Source organism: Crocuta crocuta, unplaced genomic scaffold (genome assembly GCF_008692635.1).
Source record: "Crocuta crocuta isolate KB4526 unplaced genomic scaffold, BGI_CrCroc_1.0 scaffold186, whole genome shotgun sequence".
Taxonomy (NCBI): domain Eukaryota; kingdom Metazoa; phylum Chordata; class Mammalia; order Carnivora; family Hyaenidae; genus Crocuta; species Crocuta crocuta.
In genome coordinates, this window is record NW_027551569.1 from 3087274 (window position 1) to 3107182 (window position 19909).

Here is a 19909-nt window from a genome sequence, read left to right on the forward strand (position 1 = left end):
AAATAAAAGATCTGAGAAAACTGCCTATGTGTATAATTTAATTTCAAATCCATTCAGCTACTCTTCCAGCACACTTCCTTGCCAGGCTGAATAGGTTGGAGGGTCACAGCACAAACTGGCTTCACTCAGGTCAGCCGTCACCTAATAAAATCCTCGATCCTTGGGCACCTGGGTGGCTCAGTCAGTTAAGTGTCTGACTCTGGATTTCCACTCAGGTCATGACCTTAAGCTTCGTGAGATTAAGCCCCTCATGGGGCTCTGTGATGACAGTGTAGAGCCTGCTTGGGATTCTCTCTCTCCTTCTCTCTCTCTGCCTTACCCCTGCTTCCTTTCTCTCTCAAAACAAATAAATGAACTTAAAAAAACAGTAACCAAAAAAAAAAAAAAAATCCTTGATCCTAACCCATATTAATCCACCCACCCCATTCCCCACTTCCTGGCTCATGCCGCCATCTTGCTTTGCTTTCAAATCTACTGGCCATTCCCAGTATTTAAGATGGATATTTCTCAGGGATTATAGGTAACTTGTGATGGCACAAAATGAAGAACCACAAAGATGACAGTGACGAGAGAAGCCAGAAGGCAATAAATTGTAGGTACTTATTAACCAATTCACTCAGTAGGCCTTCTGGCAAAATTTCATATTTTTATGATAATTCCCACCATTTCATTTTCTTTAATTCCTATTTCATTGTCTGGTCGCTTGATTTAACACAGGATTATTCTAAAACATGAATTCCTGATTAACTTTTTTTTAAGAGGTGGAAAGAAAAATGAAATGTCATTTGTTTGTGCTGTACCTTCTGAAGCTTTATTGGGCTGCTCACTGAGCGGAAATAAAAGATTTCTGACTTTGGCCAGCCATTCCACTGCAGTGATAATTAAGCAAAATCTTACCAAAAAAAATCCCTTTGCTGCATTTTGAATCCGTTCCCCTGCACTAGTTGCTCCCTTTCCAAGACAGCAGGACAGACCATACCAATTTAGGAGAATTTGCAATATCCCAGATGGTAGAACTTTATTGTTAAAGTGAGCAATTTTAGTTATTCTCAACAAAAGGCACACTTACCATATCTTTCCTCTTCTAATTTTCTAGCCAACATTAAGAAGAGAAAGAAAGAAAAGAATACTTTCTCCAAAGATAATCTTATATTTCAAACTTAACCCATAATCTCATCCTACTTATTATGGACACACACTATTTTTTACCAAAAAAATTTTAAAAATACAATATGAACTTTGGAGTTAAACAGAATGAAATTCAAATCTGGTTCCACCACTCATGAGCTTTTGAAGCTAGGTAAATTACTTAACTAGTCTTAGCCTTGGTTTTCTCATCTCTAAAATGGGGCTCATAGGAAAACCACGTGTTAGGTACCCACCCAATAAGAACTATTACAGATGGGATCAGACTCTGGAATTTCTGTGTTTTCACCCCCTTCCCAAATGACCTCCTCAAGAACCTGGCTCAAGCTGGCTTACCTTGTTTGCGGCTTAACGGAAAAGAAGCCATCAATTAGGGATCCCATGGAATAAAATTCAGGGAATTGTCGGTTTATTTTGAAGATGGACAGGCCCCAAAGCAATCTCTTTCCTTTCAAAGAGGCAGCCACACCACTAAGAAGAGTGGAATGTTGGGGTCCCTGGGTGGCTCGGTCGGTTAACCTCTGACTTAAGGTCAGGTCATGATCTCACAGTTCAAGAGTTCGAGCCCGACGTTGAGCTCTCTGCTGACAGCTTGGAGCCTGTTTCTTGTCCCTCTCTCTCTCTGCCCCTCTCCTGCTTGCACTCTGTCTCTCTCTCAAAAATAGATAAACATTTAAAAATTTTTAATAAAAAAAAGAAGAGTGAAATGTTTAGGTAGAGAAATGAAAAGGCTCTCTTCCCTGGTGCTAGGATTCCCTTCTCCTTGGTTTCCTCTTGCTATGCTGATAGGTTTCTCCATTTTCTTTTTTGCCTACAAGCTTCCTTTTGCTCTCCCTTCAGGCCTACATTTAACATTTTCTAGTCACTTGCTATTCTGCTAAAGTTCTTTCCCTTCCCATTCTTCTCTTTAAGTACGCACTTGCTAAGTGACACCACAATTCACCATGACAAACCTCAGAACATTAGGAGATCTGGCTAACCCCGAATTATTACTTAATTTATATAAGTCTCTGTATTAAAATTATGAGTGGCAGGAGCACCTCTGTGCTGTGAAAATGATTGAAGGGCTCGCTCCTCTTTTCACATTACTTCCATTATGCACTTCAGGTGGCCCTTTCTGCGTAAGCTTAATGTTCTAGAGAGAAGTGATCTTAGATTTCCTCAGGAAAGAGGTTAAGTTCACATCCGGGTCTTTTTATGATAACAGCAATTTCAAGAACAAGGATACTGAGACACTAAAGAATTGAATGATGTTTTGAAGTTTTCCAGAATCCAAGGTTATAATGGGACCAGAACTTATCTCCTCTAACCCTAAGCCCAGCACTTCAGGAACAAACTCTATTTATTCATAGTATAGAATCTGTTTCCTGCAAATGTATCTGTTCTAATTATGGCATTACAATTGATCTCTTCCTTGACTTTAAATAACCTTTCCCAGAGTTAGCAGGTCATCTAAAATCAGTTACAATCTCCATGGATGAAAGTACCTGCTAAACACGAGGTTCTTTGACCTGCATTATTTTATAAAAAAACTCTAAACCACAAATTATAATCCTCACTTAATAGCCAAGGAAACTGAGATTGAAGGGGGAAAGCTGATGGTAAAGTGTCTGGATTTAGAAGGCTCTCAAAAATGTTGATTAAACATATGGCCCAAAATCTACAGCTATTGAGAGAAAAAGTCAGAATTTGAACTCTGGTCCCCCTACTGTTATATCAACACGTAGCCCACACATTTCTACTTTTGTGTGCTTGTTTGTGTTTACTCTTCCAGGAATGCTTTTCCCACGATCTTTGTATATTGAAATCCTACCTTTCCACCAGACTCAGTTCACACATTCCCTCCTCTAGGACAGTCTGAGATCTCCCTAACATCCTTTCATCCTTCTTCACCCATGTTTATTTGTGAGATACACAAATTATATTTTATTATAATAATATTATAATAATACAATATATTTTAATAATATAATTATATAATTATATTATTGTGAGATACACCCATGTTATATTGTGAGATACAATATTCTGCTCAAATCTTTGTTACAATATTGAACAAATTTTCCCAAGGTTGGAATTATTTTATATTTGTATCTCTCTGGGAACAATTATTCATCCAGCTTTGTACTCATTTATGAAACAATTACTGGGGCTTACTAAATGCAAGACACTGATGCATCTGGGGGTGAACTAGTTAGGTGGTATTCTTATTGTCATGGAGTTTACACAGGGGCAGGGATAGATGAGGTGGGCCAAATAACGCAAAGTGCGATCACTGCAGTAAAGGAAAGCTTTGGGGCGATGAGACAGAGGGGTAACTGGGGAAGGCGACTTGAGATTAACAGAACACTTCCTGAGAGTGACATCTGTTTAAGGCCTGAAGAACAAAAAACAGGCTATGAGAAACCATAGGAAAGTCATCACAGAAGGGAGCCTGGATGAGTGCAGGACTGGTGAAGGTCAGAGAGAACTAAGACCAGGAATGCCAAGATGAGACCCTGGAGTGAGGACCAACAGACAGAGGTCTATTTCCTACACAGCAGCGGGCAAACGGTGTGGTGCAGAATATGTGTTTAGACACAGGCCCATCCGGGTCCAACACTGCCCTGCCCCTCACAAGCTATGTGACCTTGGAAAATTTCTCAATCTTTCTGATTCTTGATGACCTTTATAAAGAAAAGTGGGAGATAAAGAAAGAAAACAATAAACGTACTGAATGGAAACAGTGTTGTAAAATGCTGTTTGGAAACTCATGGAACCATAAGGTGCCAAAACAGCTATGGGTCCCAACTTGGGCAAACACTGTGCTCAGTAGGCAGGTCCTTGCAGTGCCTTGAAGCTGATGAAAGGGCAGGAGAATACAAGGCCTGCCTTGCCTAAGGACGGGCTCTATGACAGAGGCACCGCCATATTCCATGGAGATGCTGTCAAGTTTTGCAATTAAGCGGCGGCCTCTCCTCAGAATGCGGAGGTGGGTTTTGGCGCTGTCACCATGTACTGTGGTGACAAATGAACACAAGGCTCCCAAATGCTGATGCTGCGTTTTGTTGTTCTAAAAGTGGAACACATGCAACAATAGGTTTCATTCTCCCCTGAGCCTGATTCACCATCCGCCTCGCATGCATTAGAAGCAACCTTCCAGGGCCCTCCGTCACTCGCCGCAACGAAAAAATCACACCTTATCCCGAATAAAAGAGGAGGATTTGCCCAGAGATCAAGACAGAACAGGGGAGTGGGAGGCCAGGGATCCCGCTCGCCTGTGGCTCCGTGGATCAAGAAAGACCAGCGGGAACTTCTCCCTGGCATTCACTTTGATATCCATGGGACTCCTTGATGCAAAGGAAACATGTAAAGTGTGTTTTGTAACACTTCTGGAAGATAAAATCAGTCACTCCTGCCCCAAAATAAAATGAAACTATAGGCAGTCCACACTAATTACCCAGGGATAAGAGCAGTAAAGAAAGCATACCCATTGTGGGAAGTAAAACTCAGAAATTTAGAGGCAACTTTAAATGGAGAAACAGAAATCTGCTAGAAATGTTGGCCCTACAAAGAGAATCTATTATTTTTAATGGAATAGCCACACTCAAAAGATTAGGTAATGATATTTTTCTTCATAAGTTAAAAAGGAATCCACGTATTTTCTCTTCGGTTTAGTGGCCTAACACTGCTTTCACGCACAGCAAAAACCCTCCCTCCACTATTATTATAAAGCTTAAGTCTACTAAATTTTACCAGCAGAGAATAAACTGTTTATCTGTTCTCTGTCCTTTCATTACATATTTTTATGCCTTTAGGTCTCTGTTAACTGTGGGGTATGGGGAAAGAAAAAATATTCTCAATAGTTTTTCCCAGATAAATACTTTATAAATTAGAAGTAATATTTCTTGTACTCCCTGAAGATTCAATATATCAGAACTGGTCTGGATTTTTACATAGTGGTATTTACTGACATTAATAATTATATGCATTTACAAATAACCACACACACCCCCTTCATAGAGTACCTTAATTAACTTGTCCGGGATTTGGAATCTCGACAGTCTATGAAGTCAGTGGGATCATTAAACCCAATCATATTTTCAACCTAACCTGATATTTCACTAGAGCCATTCAAATCAATTTACCCAACAGAGACATTTGTCCCTGGCCTGTCACCACGGCCCGTACCAAGCGTCCTACACTTCTTTATCTTTTGGCAGGACCATCATAAGCGAGCGACACAGAGGGTGATGTATGAGAACTCAAATAAGTCATAAATTGCGCAGCCTGTCATCTCCCGTCAGGCGGACTGAATTTACGCCCACTGGCCTTGGCAATGGCTCTTAGCTCAGCTCTGAGAAAGTCAACTTAAAATGACACACTCTGTTAGGAGTGAATCTCCTCTCAATGGGACCAGGGAGAGAGAAAATACAGAAGAGAAGAGGAAAAGGGGAGATGTCAGGTCACTTTTCTTTGTAAGGAAGGTAGAGGCCACCAACCCTTTCTCCCTTTAGAAGTAAAGTAACTCTAACAGAACGATACTCATCCCTGCTTCATCCTTATTCTAAAATGACCAGAAATCATCCGTTTTATTCTGCCTTCTAATCGGTGTGAATGGTACAGAATTAAGAAGGTAGCAATAGTAGTCAGATACTATGTGGCTACCATATACCACGATAACAAAGATTTGCCTAAGGAACTGAGGACCACAAGGCATCTTAAGGGCACTGTAAAAAATAGAAATAGGTCCTGCAGATGTGAGAGCTTTCTGCTGGCTATGCCTCTGTGCATGCACATACACACACACATACACATACACACACACACACACACACACACACACACATGCTTTTTAGCAGTTTTGGTTAAAAGCAGAGCATTCAGAATAGGATATGTGTCAAGCCAGAAAGGTCCCATTTTTTTAATGTAAAACATTCCCTATATTATATGACATCTTCTGACGACAGGATTTTATGTGAGAGCTGTGTCTGTTTCTGGATGGAGAAGCTATAGCACTCTCTTTCTCTTCCCTCGTGTAAAACAAACAAAAGTTATTTGTAACACAAGTAAACATAGGTGATCTTACTCAACGAGAAATAGGGAATTTAGAATAAATCAAAGGTACTAGAGGTTTAAAAAAAAAAAAAATTGAAATAGTGGCCAGTAATTGTTTAAGACATTTTTATATGTTGATCCCTTTAAAAGAAATAGAAACTTTTCCATTCATAATATACATTAAAGTTAACCCAAGTAACTCCACCTGGTCCCCTTTTCTCTTCCATTCATTTTGATCATCATCAATACCATAAAAACAGCAATCATGCCTTCTCTGTACATCTCATTATCTATCCTTCTTAGTATACATCTTGAGTAGTGCAATTTACTTCAATGTCACCAAGAAAGCCAAGTCCCTTCGGGACTGTCATTATCATAAACCACAAGCTGCTGCCAATTTATATGTCCTTATCTGTTCCTTGTTGTAACTTCCTTTAAAAAACAAATCCAAACAATGACAACAAAATAATGACAAAGTAGTTTAAGTCCTGGTTTCCATGCAGTCCTGTGCCTTTTCCACCTTTGTTGCTCTTTTGATCTTCTCCTTGTGTTTACCTACGATTCATCCAGGTCACAGGGCCAGAGATAAGGAGAAAGCACACCTTACCATGCCCTCTCCCCTCAACCCCCAGGAGCCACACTACTGCCTGCCGCCATTGTGTAGTGTCTGACATAACTACACTTTGCTTTTGGAATTTTTCTTGTTTCAGAAAAGACACCAGAAGAAGATCATATGATATTTAAAATAATCAATTAGTTATGGTGTTACTTTAAACTAGGAAAACAATTTGGTGCTTTAGAATTTTGTTGGATTTAGGAGAATATCTTACTGAATACGGTATAAACCATCTACTGATGTCTGAATTCAGTAACTGTATAATTATATTTTTCTTACCTGTCCTAAAGCAGTTAGCGGTACTGGTGCTGAGTACAACTGTCCTTCAACATGAAAGGACTACTATGTACAAACTTTGCAATACTTTTCATATTTCAAGAGGAAAAAAATTTTAAGATAAACAACAGTGATGATGATTAATGTTTCCTCCTGGAAAGTTTTAAATTTAGGCCAATGAAGTGATCAACCCAATATTAAAATACCACCATCAGAGTAAAACTTCTCTCTCTCTCTTTCTCTCTCTTTATTTTATGCTTATATATAAAAGAGCAGAAGAATGATTAGGTCTATTTATCCATCTCCCAAAAAATAGAACAAATTTCATTTTGAATTAAAAGTAGCAATAATTAGACATGTAACTAGAGAGATACAGAAAGTCTTCAAGATTAATTTGGGGTTAATTCCCCCTGGGGCTGGTGGTTTTATTGCCTGTATTTCTGTTCCTCTGTGTAGAAAATGGAAATCACATAATTAAGATTGAGTTAGATTGGGATTTAGAACCCCTGACCACATGTGTCCCTTGACATAGAGAAAGGTAATATGATACAGTTATTGACCAAAATGCTTTGAATTTCTAGGATTAGACACTCTATAGCATAAGGTATATTTTAGAAAAATCTACGATTTCTATGAATATGTACATGTAGGCGATGGACGGAAATAGGACCTGTTCTTTTCACATGAATGGCTGTCAAAGGAGAATATCAGATCCATTTTCATGAAAAGGGCAAATACGGCATGTTTTATATAATGAAAAGAATACTTAAAATCCTCGTGAAAATGAAAAATGAGACAAGACTGAAGAGTGAGGCCTATTAAAAGGACAGTTCTCACTTAAAATAATTTATCTCAATATCTCCGTTCTTAACCACTGTGCATGAATAAAACTTTGACTTTACTATTTTCTGTCAAATTTATTTTGTCTCCTGACCTTTTTCAATGAACTTAACAAATTTGCCTCCACTAAAAATAAAAGTTTACATTTATAGGAAAAAGGGGACTTTTCTTAAAAGTATAAGAAAGGTAAAGTTAAACTTGACATTAGGGTTTGTGAATTTCCCCCATTTATTTTAACGTGCTATGTAAAAGTGACATAGAGTTCTTAGACATGCCATGATTGATAATCTTACCCCCACTGCCACCAGGAAAAGGATTCATTTCGTAAATCAATTTCCTATTCATTTCAGAGCATTTGCTTATAATGTGAAGTCATTTAGAAGTGTTTAGAATAGTGATCCTAACATTTAACTCCTGTTAGATTCAAAGTGAATGCTTTATAAAAATCCTATTCTGTACAATCCCAGAGGTTTCCCTATCTTTGGATAACCATGTTCATTTTTTAATAAATCTGAAATTATTGTTTGTTCTAAACTCTCAGTTATCAAGATGTAAATCCTAGAGAACAATAAACTAAACTCGGTTAGTTAGAAAAATATTGGGGCACCTGAGTGGCTTAATCTGTTAAGCATCCATCTTTGGTTCAGATCATGACCTCATGGTTCATGAGTTAGAGCCCCATGTCAGGCTCTGTGCTGACAGCTCAGAGCCTGGAGCCTGCTTTGGATTCTGTGTCTCCCTCTCTCTGTGGCCCTCCCCTGCTCTCCACTCTCTCTGTCTCAAAAATAAACATTAAAAAAATGAAAAAGAAAAATATTATTATGTGTAACAAGACTACCATCCCACCAACTTTGCATACAGGCATCATAATACTTTATCATAGCACTTTACACTTCATACTTGCTTTTCTTTCTTACTGGAATCTCTCAACCCCACCTGCAGAGGAAGGTCAGCTGGCACCACTCCTGTTTCACAGATGGTATGGGGTGCTTAGAGACCTAAGTGACTAGTCTAATAAGTTTTCTTCTCACAAAATGAAATGCCTAAATCCTTACAACTTTTAACATGCAAATTTAAAAAATATATGTAGGAAATAAGAACCATAATGATGATGCCATATGTAATAATTTATGACTTACAGAAGTGACATTGTAAATCGAGGACCTATTAAAAATTTTCCATTTTCTGGGCCTCTGAGTGGCTCAGTCAGTTGAGCGTCTGATTTCAACTCAGGTCATGACCTCATAGTTCAGTTAGTGGGTTCAAGCCTCACACTGGGCTTTCTGCTGTCAATGCAGAGCCCGCTTCAGAATGTCTGTCTCCTCTCTCTCTCTGTTCCTCCTCCACTTGCCCATGCTCTGTTTCTCTCTGTCTCAAAAATAAATAAACATTAAAAAAAATTCCATTTTAGATGCTGGTGAGGATGTGGAGAAATGGGCACCCTCCTACACTGTTGGTGGGAATGTAAACTGGTACAGCCCCTCTGGAAAACAGTAGGGAGGTTCCTCAAAAAATTAATAGAACTTCCCTATGACCCAGCAGTAGCACTGCTAGGAATTTACCCAAGGGATACATGAGTGCTGATGCACAGGGGCACATGTACCCCAATGTTCATAGCAGCACTCTCAACAATAGCCAAAACATGGAAAGAACCTAAGTGTCTACCAGCTGATGAATGGATCAAGAAGATATGGTTCATCTATACAATGGAATACTACATGGCAATGAGAAAGAATGAAATCTGGCTATGTGTAGCAACACGGATGGAACTTGAGGGTGTTATGCTGAGCAAAATAAGTCAGGCAGAGAGGGACGGATACTATATGTTTGTACATAAAGGTAGATTAGGAGGAATGTAATAGAGGACCATGGGGGAGAAGAAGGGGAAAAATAGTTGGGGAGAGGGAGGGAGGCAAACCATGAGAGACTCTTGAATGTTGAGAACAAACTGAAGGCTGATGGGGGTGGAAGACCGGGGAAGGGGGGTGATGGGCATGGAGAAGGGCACTTGTGGGGATGAGCACTGGGTGTTATATGGAAACCAACTTGACAGTAAACTATTTAAGAAAAAAAAATTCCATTTTCAAAGTGACCTCTACTCAGCGTCAAACCAGAACCACAGTTCTTAAACATCAGGGAGCATAAGAAACGCTGTAGACCTCTGTACAAATACAGGTTATTAGTCTCCCCAATCATGGACTGTTTGATCATTAGGTCCAAGTTGAGGCCTCTGGAATCAGTATTTTTATTCTTTTTTTAATTTTTAAAAATGTTTTATTTATATCTGAGAGAGATAGAGAGACAGCGTGAACAGGGGAGGGTCAGAGAGAGAGTGGGAGACAGAATCCATAACAGGCTCCAGGCTCTGAGCTAGCTGTCAGTCAGCACAGAGCCCGACGCAGGGCCCACACCCACAAACTGTGAGATCATGACCTGACCAAAAGTTGGACGCTTAACTGATGCAGCCACCCAGGCACCCCTGGAATCAGTATTTTTAATAAGTGACTCAGATGATTTTGAAGCAGTTGATGAGAAATGTTTAAAACTCATATCATGTCCATAAACCTTCTAAAATTCTGGCTCTTGCCTTTCTTTATAAAGGCAGTGTTCCCAATCTCCTTTGCTCAGAAAACACCTCTGGAGGGAATAGAAATATTATACAAGGCTAGGTTGTAAAAGCAAAAGCAAATCTCTATCTGTGAATGGCTTCAACTTGCTATATATAGGGCCCATTCAGGCTCCAGCTGAAACTAGTCTTTACCCAGAGCGAGGCTTCACTGGGTCTCACAACCTCCTGAAGCAGCTCTAGGGCCAAGAAGGAAGTACAGTAGTTTTGGTTACAGCAGTTCGTATTAGTTCTGACTTGTATTTCCCAAACTGTGTTCCCTAGGGCACTATATTTGGCTTTCCCAGTTTACTAATAAAGGTAGGTTCCATGCTCACAAGTATTTGGGAAACTCTAGATTGTACATGCTTCTTCACTGCAGCTAGGACTGTGCTGATCAAAAGTGCAACTCTTTAGGAGAGACCTATCTCCGATTCCCTACCTTGCTTGACCACTTACTCATCATTCCAGACATACCTGTGAACATCTGGAAGACACCAATATTCCACAGAAACACCTGCCTATTCATAAGCATGTATGCTTTTACCATTCAGATATTCAGTAACAGAACCTATATTAAGTCACTCCTTTCAGTGGATTCTCACTCTAGGTTTGCTATTCCTGGAGGCATGTTTCCTAAGAAGCATGTCTTCTGAGCCAAGCTCTGTGCCAGGGGCTCCACCTGCAAAAATGAGTAAGACAGAGTTTCTGCCCTCAAGGTGTATGTGCTGGGAGAGGAAGAACAGAACTAAACAAGTAAACATAAGGTGCAAAATGTTATGACAGAGGTTAACTCTTAGGTGTTAACACCTATTCTGCAGAGTAGGAAAGTGGTAAAATTGATTTCTGGCAGAGTCAGAAGTCTGAGTCCTGAAGGTCAAGTAGCGGTTAGCCAAGTGAAGAGAATGAAGGGAACAGTATATGCAGGTTCTGGGAACTCAGAGCAATGCAGGAGAGAATGAGAGAAGGTTAGCATGGAATCAGTTTCTAGAGGCAGAGTAATAACAATAGTTAACATTTATCAAAGGTTACTCTTTCTCTACAAACCACCTTACTGACACTAACTAGTTTTCATTAACAGCAACCCTGTGAAGCAGTTGACATCTTCATCCCCATTTCACAGATGAAGAAACTGAGCCACAAAGAGGTAATATAATGTGTTCAAGGGCCCAAAGGTAGACGAGGAGGGAAGACAGGATTTGAACCTAGCTCTAGTGCTTGATTTCTTACTACTGCACACCATCCTCTCAAGAGAAGTATCAGGGGAAAAAAAATATCATGAATCAGAGCACAGATTTTATCTTGAAAACAATGAGGGACCATGGACTAGTTGTAGCCAATGTGTTCCTACTAAAACTCACTATCAGAGTTGACTGCAGTGTAGAAAATGCACTTAAATGAGGGAAGAGTGAAGGCCTACAAAGCAGTCGTGGTGTTGCTTTAGTTGTGAGTAGATTTAGAAAAATACCAGGTGGTCTGGGGCACCTACATGGCTTAGTCTGCTGGGCATCTGACTTGGGCTCAGGTAATGATCCTCATGGCTCATGGGTTCAAGCTCCACGTCGGGCTCTGTGCTCACAGTTCAGAGCCTGGAGCCTGTTTTGGATTCTGTGTCTCCCTCTCTCTCTAACCCTCCTGAACTTGTACTCTGTCTCTCTCTCTCAAAAATAAATAAACATTAAAAAATCTTTTTTTTTTAAATATCAGGTGGTGCATAGGAGCACAGGTACCCCAATGTTCATAGCAGCACTCTCAACAATAGCCAAAACATGGAAAGAGCCTAAGTGTCCATCAACAGACGAATGGATCAAGAAGATGTGGTTTATCTATACCATGGAATACTACATGGCAANTATCAGGTGGGATTAACAAAACAAGGAGATTGGCAGATATCACCTTTCTCTCTAAGGCTTTCTCAGGTCAGAGCAGGGTCTCACTGCATCCATTCACATATTTTCGCCACTTTGTCAGTTCTGTTTATGGCAGAAACATTATGAGCTGAGGCAGCAGCATTTGACAGTAATCAGCTAAGAGCCCTGTAAGAGCAAAGATCTTATTGATGTCCTCCTCCCTACCCCTGGCACAATGACCGTGGATGTACACACTCGGGGACTATCTGGGCCCAGAATTTCACCAAATTGAACTTTATTCAAGTTAATTACCAAAAATTTTAGGAAGCTTCAAGGTCATGGAGGTATGTGGGAGGTATATCCCATGTAAATTACCAAATACCCTCCAAGTATCAGTTGCCTAGAGTTGACTTTTTACTGATGTATTAATGTATTTTTAAAGTCAGTGAAGTTCATAGAGGGCACAGAAGTAATTTATTCTAAACTAGAGGGAAGAGAAACATCTGATTCCCTTGTTTAGTTGTTTTTGTTTTCTCCGTCAAATCCAAATTTCCATCTGGTCTTCTTGTTTTGCTTTGTTGTTGGTTTCAGAGGCCTTAAACCTCTCTTCACACAACCCTGCTGTGTCAGAAACTGGTACTTTTCCCTGTACCACAATTAAACAAACAAAAACAACAACAACAAAAACCTTAGAGATACAAGTTGAATAATTTATATAAGGTCTGATGAAGATGCATGTTTTTAATGTTTATAAAACCAATGTTTATAAAACTCAGTTTACAATTCCCTCTTGTTTTGGCTAACCAAAGTGAATACATCTTGATTGATTAACTCTTGATACTGGTTTTGATTTTGGATACACAGTATAAACAATCATTAAAGGAGGATTAATTTGGCTATACCAGATGGATTCCAATCTGTTTTGCAAGGTTATTGCACTTCTCGCTTTCTTACAGAAATGAGAAGACTGGCTAGTCTTCACTGTCCTTGTGAAGCTCAGATGGCCCTCATTCTCATTGTTGGTTTGGGCACTCTTGAGGGAAAAGGCAGGTACTTTGCAAATAGCCAAATCCTATTCCTCATCTTTCTTATTCCCAAACTTCACCTAAAACACCTTCCCTGTCTCTACAAATCATTGATTTTATTTCACCCAGCATTAGAAAAAGAATTTATTCAAAAAATGAATTACCTACTAGATTTGTAAGATAATTGCTTATGATGTGGAATCATTTAAAACTTATTTTTATGATCCCAATTTTATAAAAAGGTTAAACATTTAATCTTTGTTGGATTCAATATTCTAAATTTATATTTTATAAAAATTCAATCCTATTAAGTAAAACCAAGAATTGCCTCTAAGCAGTTAACTGAAAAGTCCATTCTCTTTCCTCCCCTTGGGCTTATCCTCCAACAGAAGTAAAAGGTTTCCATTACATGCCTGAGGAACTTCCTATCCAGAGAAAGAAATCCTGATAGAAACTTGGTACAGATGGGCCATTTCCAAAAGAAAGGCAGAAATGGGAAAAGAGGTCAATAAATAGAATGAAAGATGATCACAAATAGAAGCTTTATGTAAACACACCAACATCCTATAAAAGTTGGGAGGAGGGTCATGAAAAAATGACCTGGAGAGATACAGAGAGAGGCAGACTAAAAGACAAACTGCCACACGAAAAAAAATCTCAAGGAAGAACCCAGAAATAGCCATGAAAAGAATGATAGAAATTGGGGAGATCAACACCAGAAGGCTAAGCCATAAAATGAAATGGTCTCAGGAAGAGAGACAGATATCGATACAAGCAGAGAAAGGCGCCACACCGAAAAAGGATCAAGAAGACACAAAAAGAGCCACAGAAAGCAATAAAAATGGAAAGAAAAAAGAAAAAGTGAGAAACTCTACAATGGAAAGTTAAAAAAAATAACTAACAGAAATAGACAAAAAGCCACATACCTGTGCAGTTTCAGATATTGGAAATCAGTGTCTTTATAAAGTGAGAAAGTGCAGAGATGCTTATAAAGTACTGGATTATGAAAGTTATAGGTCTCTAGGAAGAGGCTGTACATTAATATCTCACCTCTTGCAGATGGGTAGGAAAAGTTTCTGAGCAGGTATCCAAGCATAGCTCCTGGGTTGGCACAATGCCAGCTGCTGTGTGTTCAAGTCTTTCCCTGGGACTCTGAATCAATGGTAAAGCAGCAGTATCTGTCCAAAGCAGTGATTCTTCACCAGATATAAGTTTGCCCTTCTCCAGGAAACATTTGGCAATGTCTGGACATATGTTTTTATAGTGGTGACCAGTGTATGTGTGGGTGTGTATATGTGAGTGAGAAGGGGGGGATACTATAAGCAAATAGTGGGTGGAGGCTAGGGAATGACTAAATATCCTACAATGTATGACAAAGTCACCCAAAGAATAATCTAGCTGAAAATGTCAATAGCGTGCCTATTGAGAAGCCTTGCCCTAAAATGTATGCTCACAAGGGGAGAGTCCTTTCAATCCATCTCTAAACAGGAATTTGTCATCCCTGAAATAGATCCAAGAATTTGCATGTCAAAATCTCATAAATCAACCCTCTCCATCCTCTTGACTATTGGATATGGGAGCAAGCACTGAAAGTGGCCCGGGGCAGCCTGCTAGGAGGGGCTGGGTTCCTATTTGAATTTCTTTTTGTTATCAGTGGATGACCAGAGGATAGCTGTTCCCAAGTTCCTGAGTTTAAGGGTTAATCTTTAAGGAATTATAAAAAAAGGTGTGTGTGGGGGGGGGGCACCTGGGTGGCTCAGTCAGTTAAGCGTCCGACTTCGGCTCATGATCGTCATGATCTCATGGTTCGCGGGTTCGAGCCCTGCGTCGGGCTCTGTGCTGACAGCTCAGAGCCTGGAGCCTACTTCAGATTCTGTGTCTCCCTTTCTCTGCCCCTCCCCTGCTTGCATTCTGTCTCTGTCTGTCCAAAATAAATAAACGTTAAAAAAAATTTTTAGGGGCGCCTGGGTGGCTTAGTCGGTTAAGCATCTGACTTTCGCTTAGGTCATGATCTCGTGGTTCATGGGTTCAAGCCCCGCGTCGGGCTCTGTGCTGACTGCTGGCTCAGAGCCTGGAGCCTATTTCAGAGTCTGTATCTCCCTCTCTCTCTGACCCTCCCTGCTCACGCTGTCTCTCTCTCTCTCTCCTAGAAATAAATACAAATATTAAAAAAAAATTTTTAAAAAGACATAGCCATTTGAAAGCAATCATACTTTCATACTTTCAGTTTTTAGTATCTGTTAATTGAGACAATACACACAAAGTTTAGGATGACTCAAATATGCACTTTTATTCATTATAATTTGGAATTATTCTAGCCCTCCAAAAACATATATTTTCTAATACAAAACAGATTATGTCTTATTAATTGGATTTACAGACAGTACTTGGATTGCGTATGGGTTTACAGACTGCATACAGTAATCCTGGGGTCCCTGGCCCACCCTGATTTAACTGAAAGTGCTCTCATGATTGTCTCTCATGTCTCTTTCTAAAGCAGAATGGTGGGGGCAGCAGGTAGGTGAGGCAAATGCCTTTATGGCCACTCAGGTAACAGAGGTGAGGAAATAAACTCAAGAGGTCAACAGTGAAGAACAAAGAGAACATGAATAACTTAAGAGACAACAAATGCTATTGGGCTCCAGCAAACAATGGCCTATACAGGGATACCTGTTTTTCATTACAAATCTTACTGTTCTTCAAAAGAATTCAGTTATCTGGATTTTTTTTTTTAATTCTGGCTCAAAGATTTAAAAATACTGTGAGTCAAAAATAGCATGTTTTTAGACTGAATTTGGTCCATAAAATGGCCACTATGTGAATTCTCGATAATTAAAATTTTATACTTTGATAGAATTACCTCAAATTCTGATGAGAAAATCCCATGAAATAATGAAGACCAAGCCCTGAACTTCAAAGACAAACATTTTTAAAACATAAGGACATATAAAACAATAACAACCACAACATAAGAACATATAAACTCTGTTTCTCTCACTCCTTACATGGAATCCAAAATCAAATTCTATCAGATGTACCTTCAAACTACACACCCCTCCCCCCATCTAAGAATGCTGTCTTATTCAAGTTGTCAGCATCCCCAGCCTGGCTACCCTGTCACCCTTCAAATCAGTCTCCCACCTTTTATCACCAGCACTGCCATCTGCTCACAAAGCACCCAGAACCATACTTTCAAACAAAGATCACATTATTTCACTGCTTTTTAAAAAAACATTCCAAAAACTTTCTCTGCTCAAAGGTCCTACATTGTCTGGCTCCCATCCACCTCTCTGTCCTCACTGCCTATTCTCCCATTTGCTTCCTTCTCTCCAAACACATTGATCCCCTGACATCCCTCTAACACACCGTTCTCACCCCAGGGCCTTTGTACTTGTGATCCTTTCAGATAGAACGCTCCTTCCTGGATAGCTACAGAGGTTAGACATTCCTTTCATTTTAACCTCTGCTCAAAAAGTCACCTCCTCGGAGATGCCTGCCTAAAGATCTTATCTATGAGAGCAAATATGCTTCCCCCTGTCCTACCATTCTCCAGCCCTGTACATGGATTTAGTTGCTTTCATATCATGTATTATCACTTTCCATTATCTGATAGAATATTGTATATATTGTCGGTTCTCTCCGGTTTATATGCAAGTCCCACAAAGGCTGGTAATTTTGTCTGTTCACTTATGTATCTCAAACACCTAGACCTGGCCCAAAATAGATGTTCCACTAATATTTACTGGAAAAAGGAATGAATGCATCAACATAAAACCTCTGACAAAGCAGAAGGCAAACAGAAGTTACAATGGTGGTATGTTTGCAATTATCTGACAGCTTGCCTTATGATATCATAATCATTATTATTATTGAAACCAAGCAAATGGATGCTAGATGGTTGCAATAGCTACAAATTAATTAGAGGCTTCTTATGATCCCCTGGGGCAAGATAGACCATCACAAATTCACTCAATTAGAACATATCAGATGTGGATTAATTGACATGCTGGATTCCCTCCATCCCTCTGTCTCTCCTTCCCTCCTTTTCCCATTCTCCCTTGCTCCCTCCGTCCTTTTCTTCTGTCCTTCTTTCTTTCCCCTTCCTCTCATCCTTCCTTCTTTCCTTCTTTCCTTCCTTCCTTCCTTCCTTCCTTCCTTCCTTCCTTCCTTCCTTCCTTCCTTCCTTCTTCTCCCCTTCTTTCCACTTGCTTGCTTGTTTCCTTGCTTGTTTGCTTTCTGGCCTTCTTTCAAACACATTTATTATTCTTTTTTTCCTATGTCATCTTCCTCTAGGGATCTCTCAGCTTTGCTGAGCATAGCTCCATGCCTATCCCTTATGTTTTCTCTCTGGAGTGATTGTGGCGCTTGGACTGGAACCAGAATTATCTTTGGAGTGGATAAGACAGGGAAAAAGGAGCAAGAGATCTGGACCCTTTCATGGTACCTTCTGAACATGGCACAAAAGCTTTGGCAGCTTATGGATCAACGGACTAACTGAAGTCTTCTCCATGCACTTTGTATCCCCCTGAAACTCCCACCAATGACTCCCCTCTGCCAGTCAACATCTCAGCCAACCATGACCTTCCTCCACTGTAGAAATCTGGAAATCATTTAAGTGTGCTTGCGCTCTTCATCTGTCATTTCCCAAACACCAGTCATTTATATTGCAGTAAACAGTACATTAGCCACCAGACAGTTTCTAATCTGTCATCCCTTTTGTTAGATCCACTCTATCCAACAGAGGGGCTGCTCGAAAAGATTTCCCCTCACTAATGAGGAGTCAGACTTCTAACCTTGCTCACAGTTTGTTCTTGGGCAAGGTGGGTGGAGGATGCTGCAAAGCCAAAGAGTGACCCCCTTGCTTTCTGTGTTCACCCTTTTCAGATGCAGGTTTAGATATGACATTTAATGAATATTGAAAGAAAGCTCCAAAATGAAAAAGTAGACCATTTGGCTATGTAATGGTAGAACTAATCATTTGATTTCAATATCTCAGTTTACCTGCCTAGCCCTGCCAAAACATGAAGGGAATAATGAAGAAGAAGAAGAAATATGAGGTCATCATGTTTTCCAATGGCCAAAGTAGTGAACGGGGTATCAAGATTTTGGTCATGATTCTGCCATTAACTTTGGGTATCACTCAACATTCCTGGGACTCAGTATTTTCATCAATAATAATAATAATAATCACTAACATTTATTGGATACCTAATAGCATGTTATAGTAAAAGTTTTACACACATTATTTCAAATTTTCTTCCTAACTACTTTGTGAGGTACATAATATTGCTATCCCTATTGTACAAATTAGAATAACACATCTTATAGGAGTTAAGTGACTTGCCCAAGATCACATAACTAGTAAATGATCAAGCAAGGTTTTTTTTNTATTTTATTTTTGAGAGAGAGAGAGAGCGTGTGTTGAGTGGTGAAGGGGCAGAGAGAGAGGGAGACACAGAATCTGAAGTAGGCTCCAGGTTTCATCCAAGCTGTCAGCACAGAGCTCGATGCAGGGTTCAAACCCATGAACTGTGAGATCATGACCCAAGCCAAAGTTGTATGCTTAACCAACTAAGCTGAGCTACCCAGGTGCTCCTCAAGCAAAATCTCATATTCAAGTCTACCAAATTCCAAAGACAAGGTCTGAATCAAGTCCTTAACATCTGGAAGGGGAAGGTTGGAAGGCCTTTAGATTTATACCTTCCCTTATATTTGAAAAAAACCTATGAATTCTTTTCTTTAGAATATAGCACATGCAAAGAAATGACATATGCAACCTCAAGGAGTTCACAGAGTCTGGACATGACAGCAATGCCCTTTCTGGAGCTGAAGTTCTATGACCCTGTGACTCTTCTAACTGACTCTTTGGCTGCATAATTAAGCTGGAGACTTGATCCTTAACTAAAGAGGACATTACATTCTAAAAACCTAGATCCATACTGTACTATATATGCTGTGGCCATATTTTAGGCAGTGACAGCTAACTGCTATCACACAGCAGCAATCTTCAATTCCTATTAACCTGCACTGGCATTATAACCAGCAACTAAAGGTAACAGATTCTTTATTCTAGATCCAATTCTATGTCCCCAAGCCATCCAGTCCCCCAGCTGTTCCCTTTTCTGATTTGCTTTGTTTCATAAAGATAGTGATTTAACTTCCCGTCATCTTCAGCTCCTAATTGCCACAACCAGATGGAATAACTCACTGCTGGGTGAATATGAGACTATTTCATTCTGTGACATTGACCGAGAGAGTCCATGTCCCCATAGGAGAATTCTGATTGAATCATTTGGTTACTATTCCTCCCAACATCTGGCAGGGTTTTGCTTTTCCTTTGATCAAAAGAAAAAAAAAAGTATGGCTTTTCCATGCATTGGAGATGGATGGATGGATGGATGGATGGATGGATGGATGGATGGATGGATAGATGGATAGATAGATAGATAGATAGATAGATAGATAGATAGATAGATAGTTTTTAATTTAAAAAAACATAGGGGTGCCTGGATGC

The 19909-nt window shown here is 39.7% G+C and overlaps 1 protein-coding gene across 5 annotated transcripts in view; it reads right to left on the reverse strand.

Annotated features, from left to right (window-relative positions):
• The window catches only part of NRXN3 (neurexin 3), a 1503781-nt gene that overhangs the window by 742589 nt on the left and 741283 nt on the right, over nucleotides 1–19909 (reverse strand). The window lies entirely within an intron of this gene.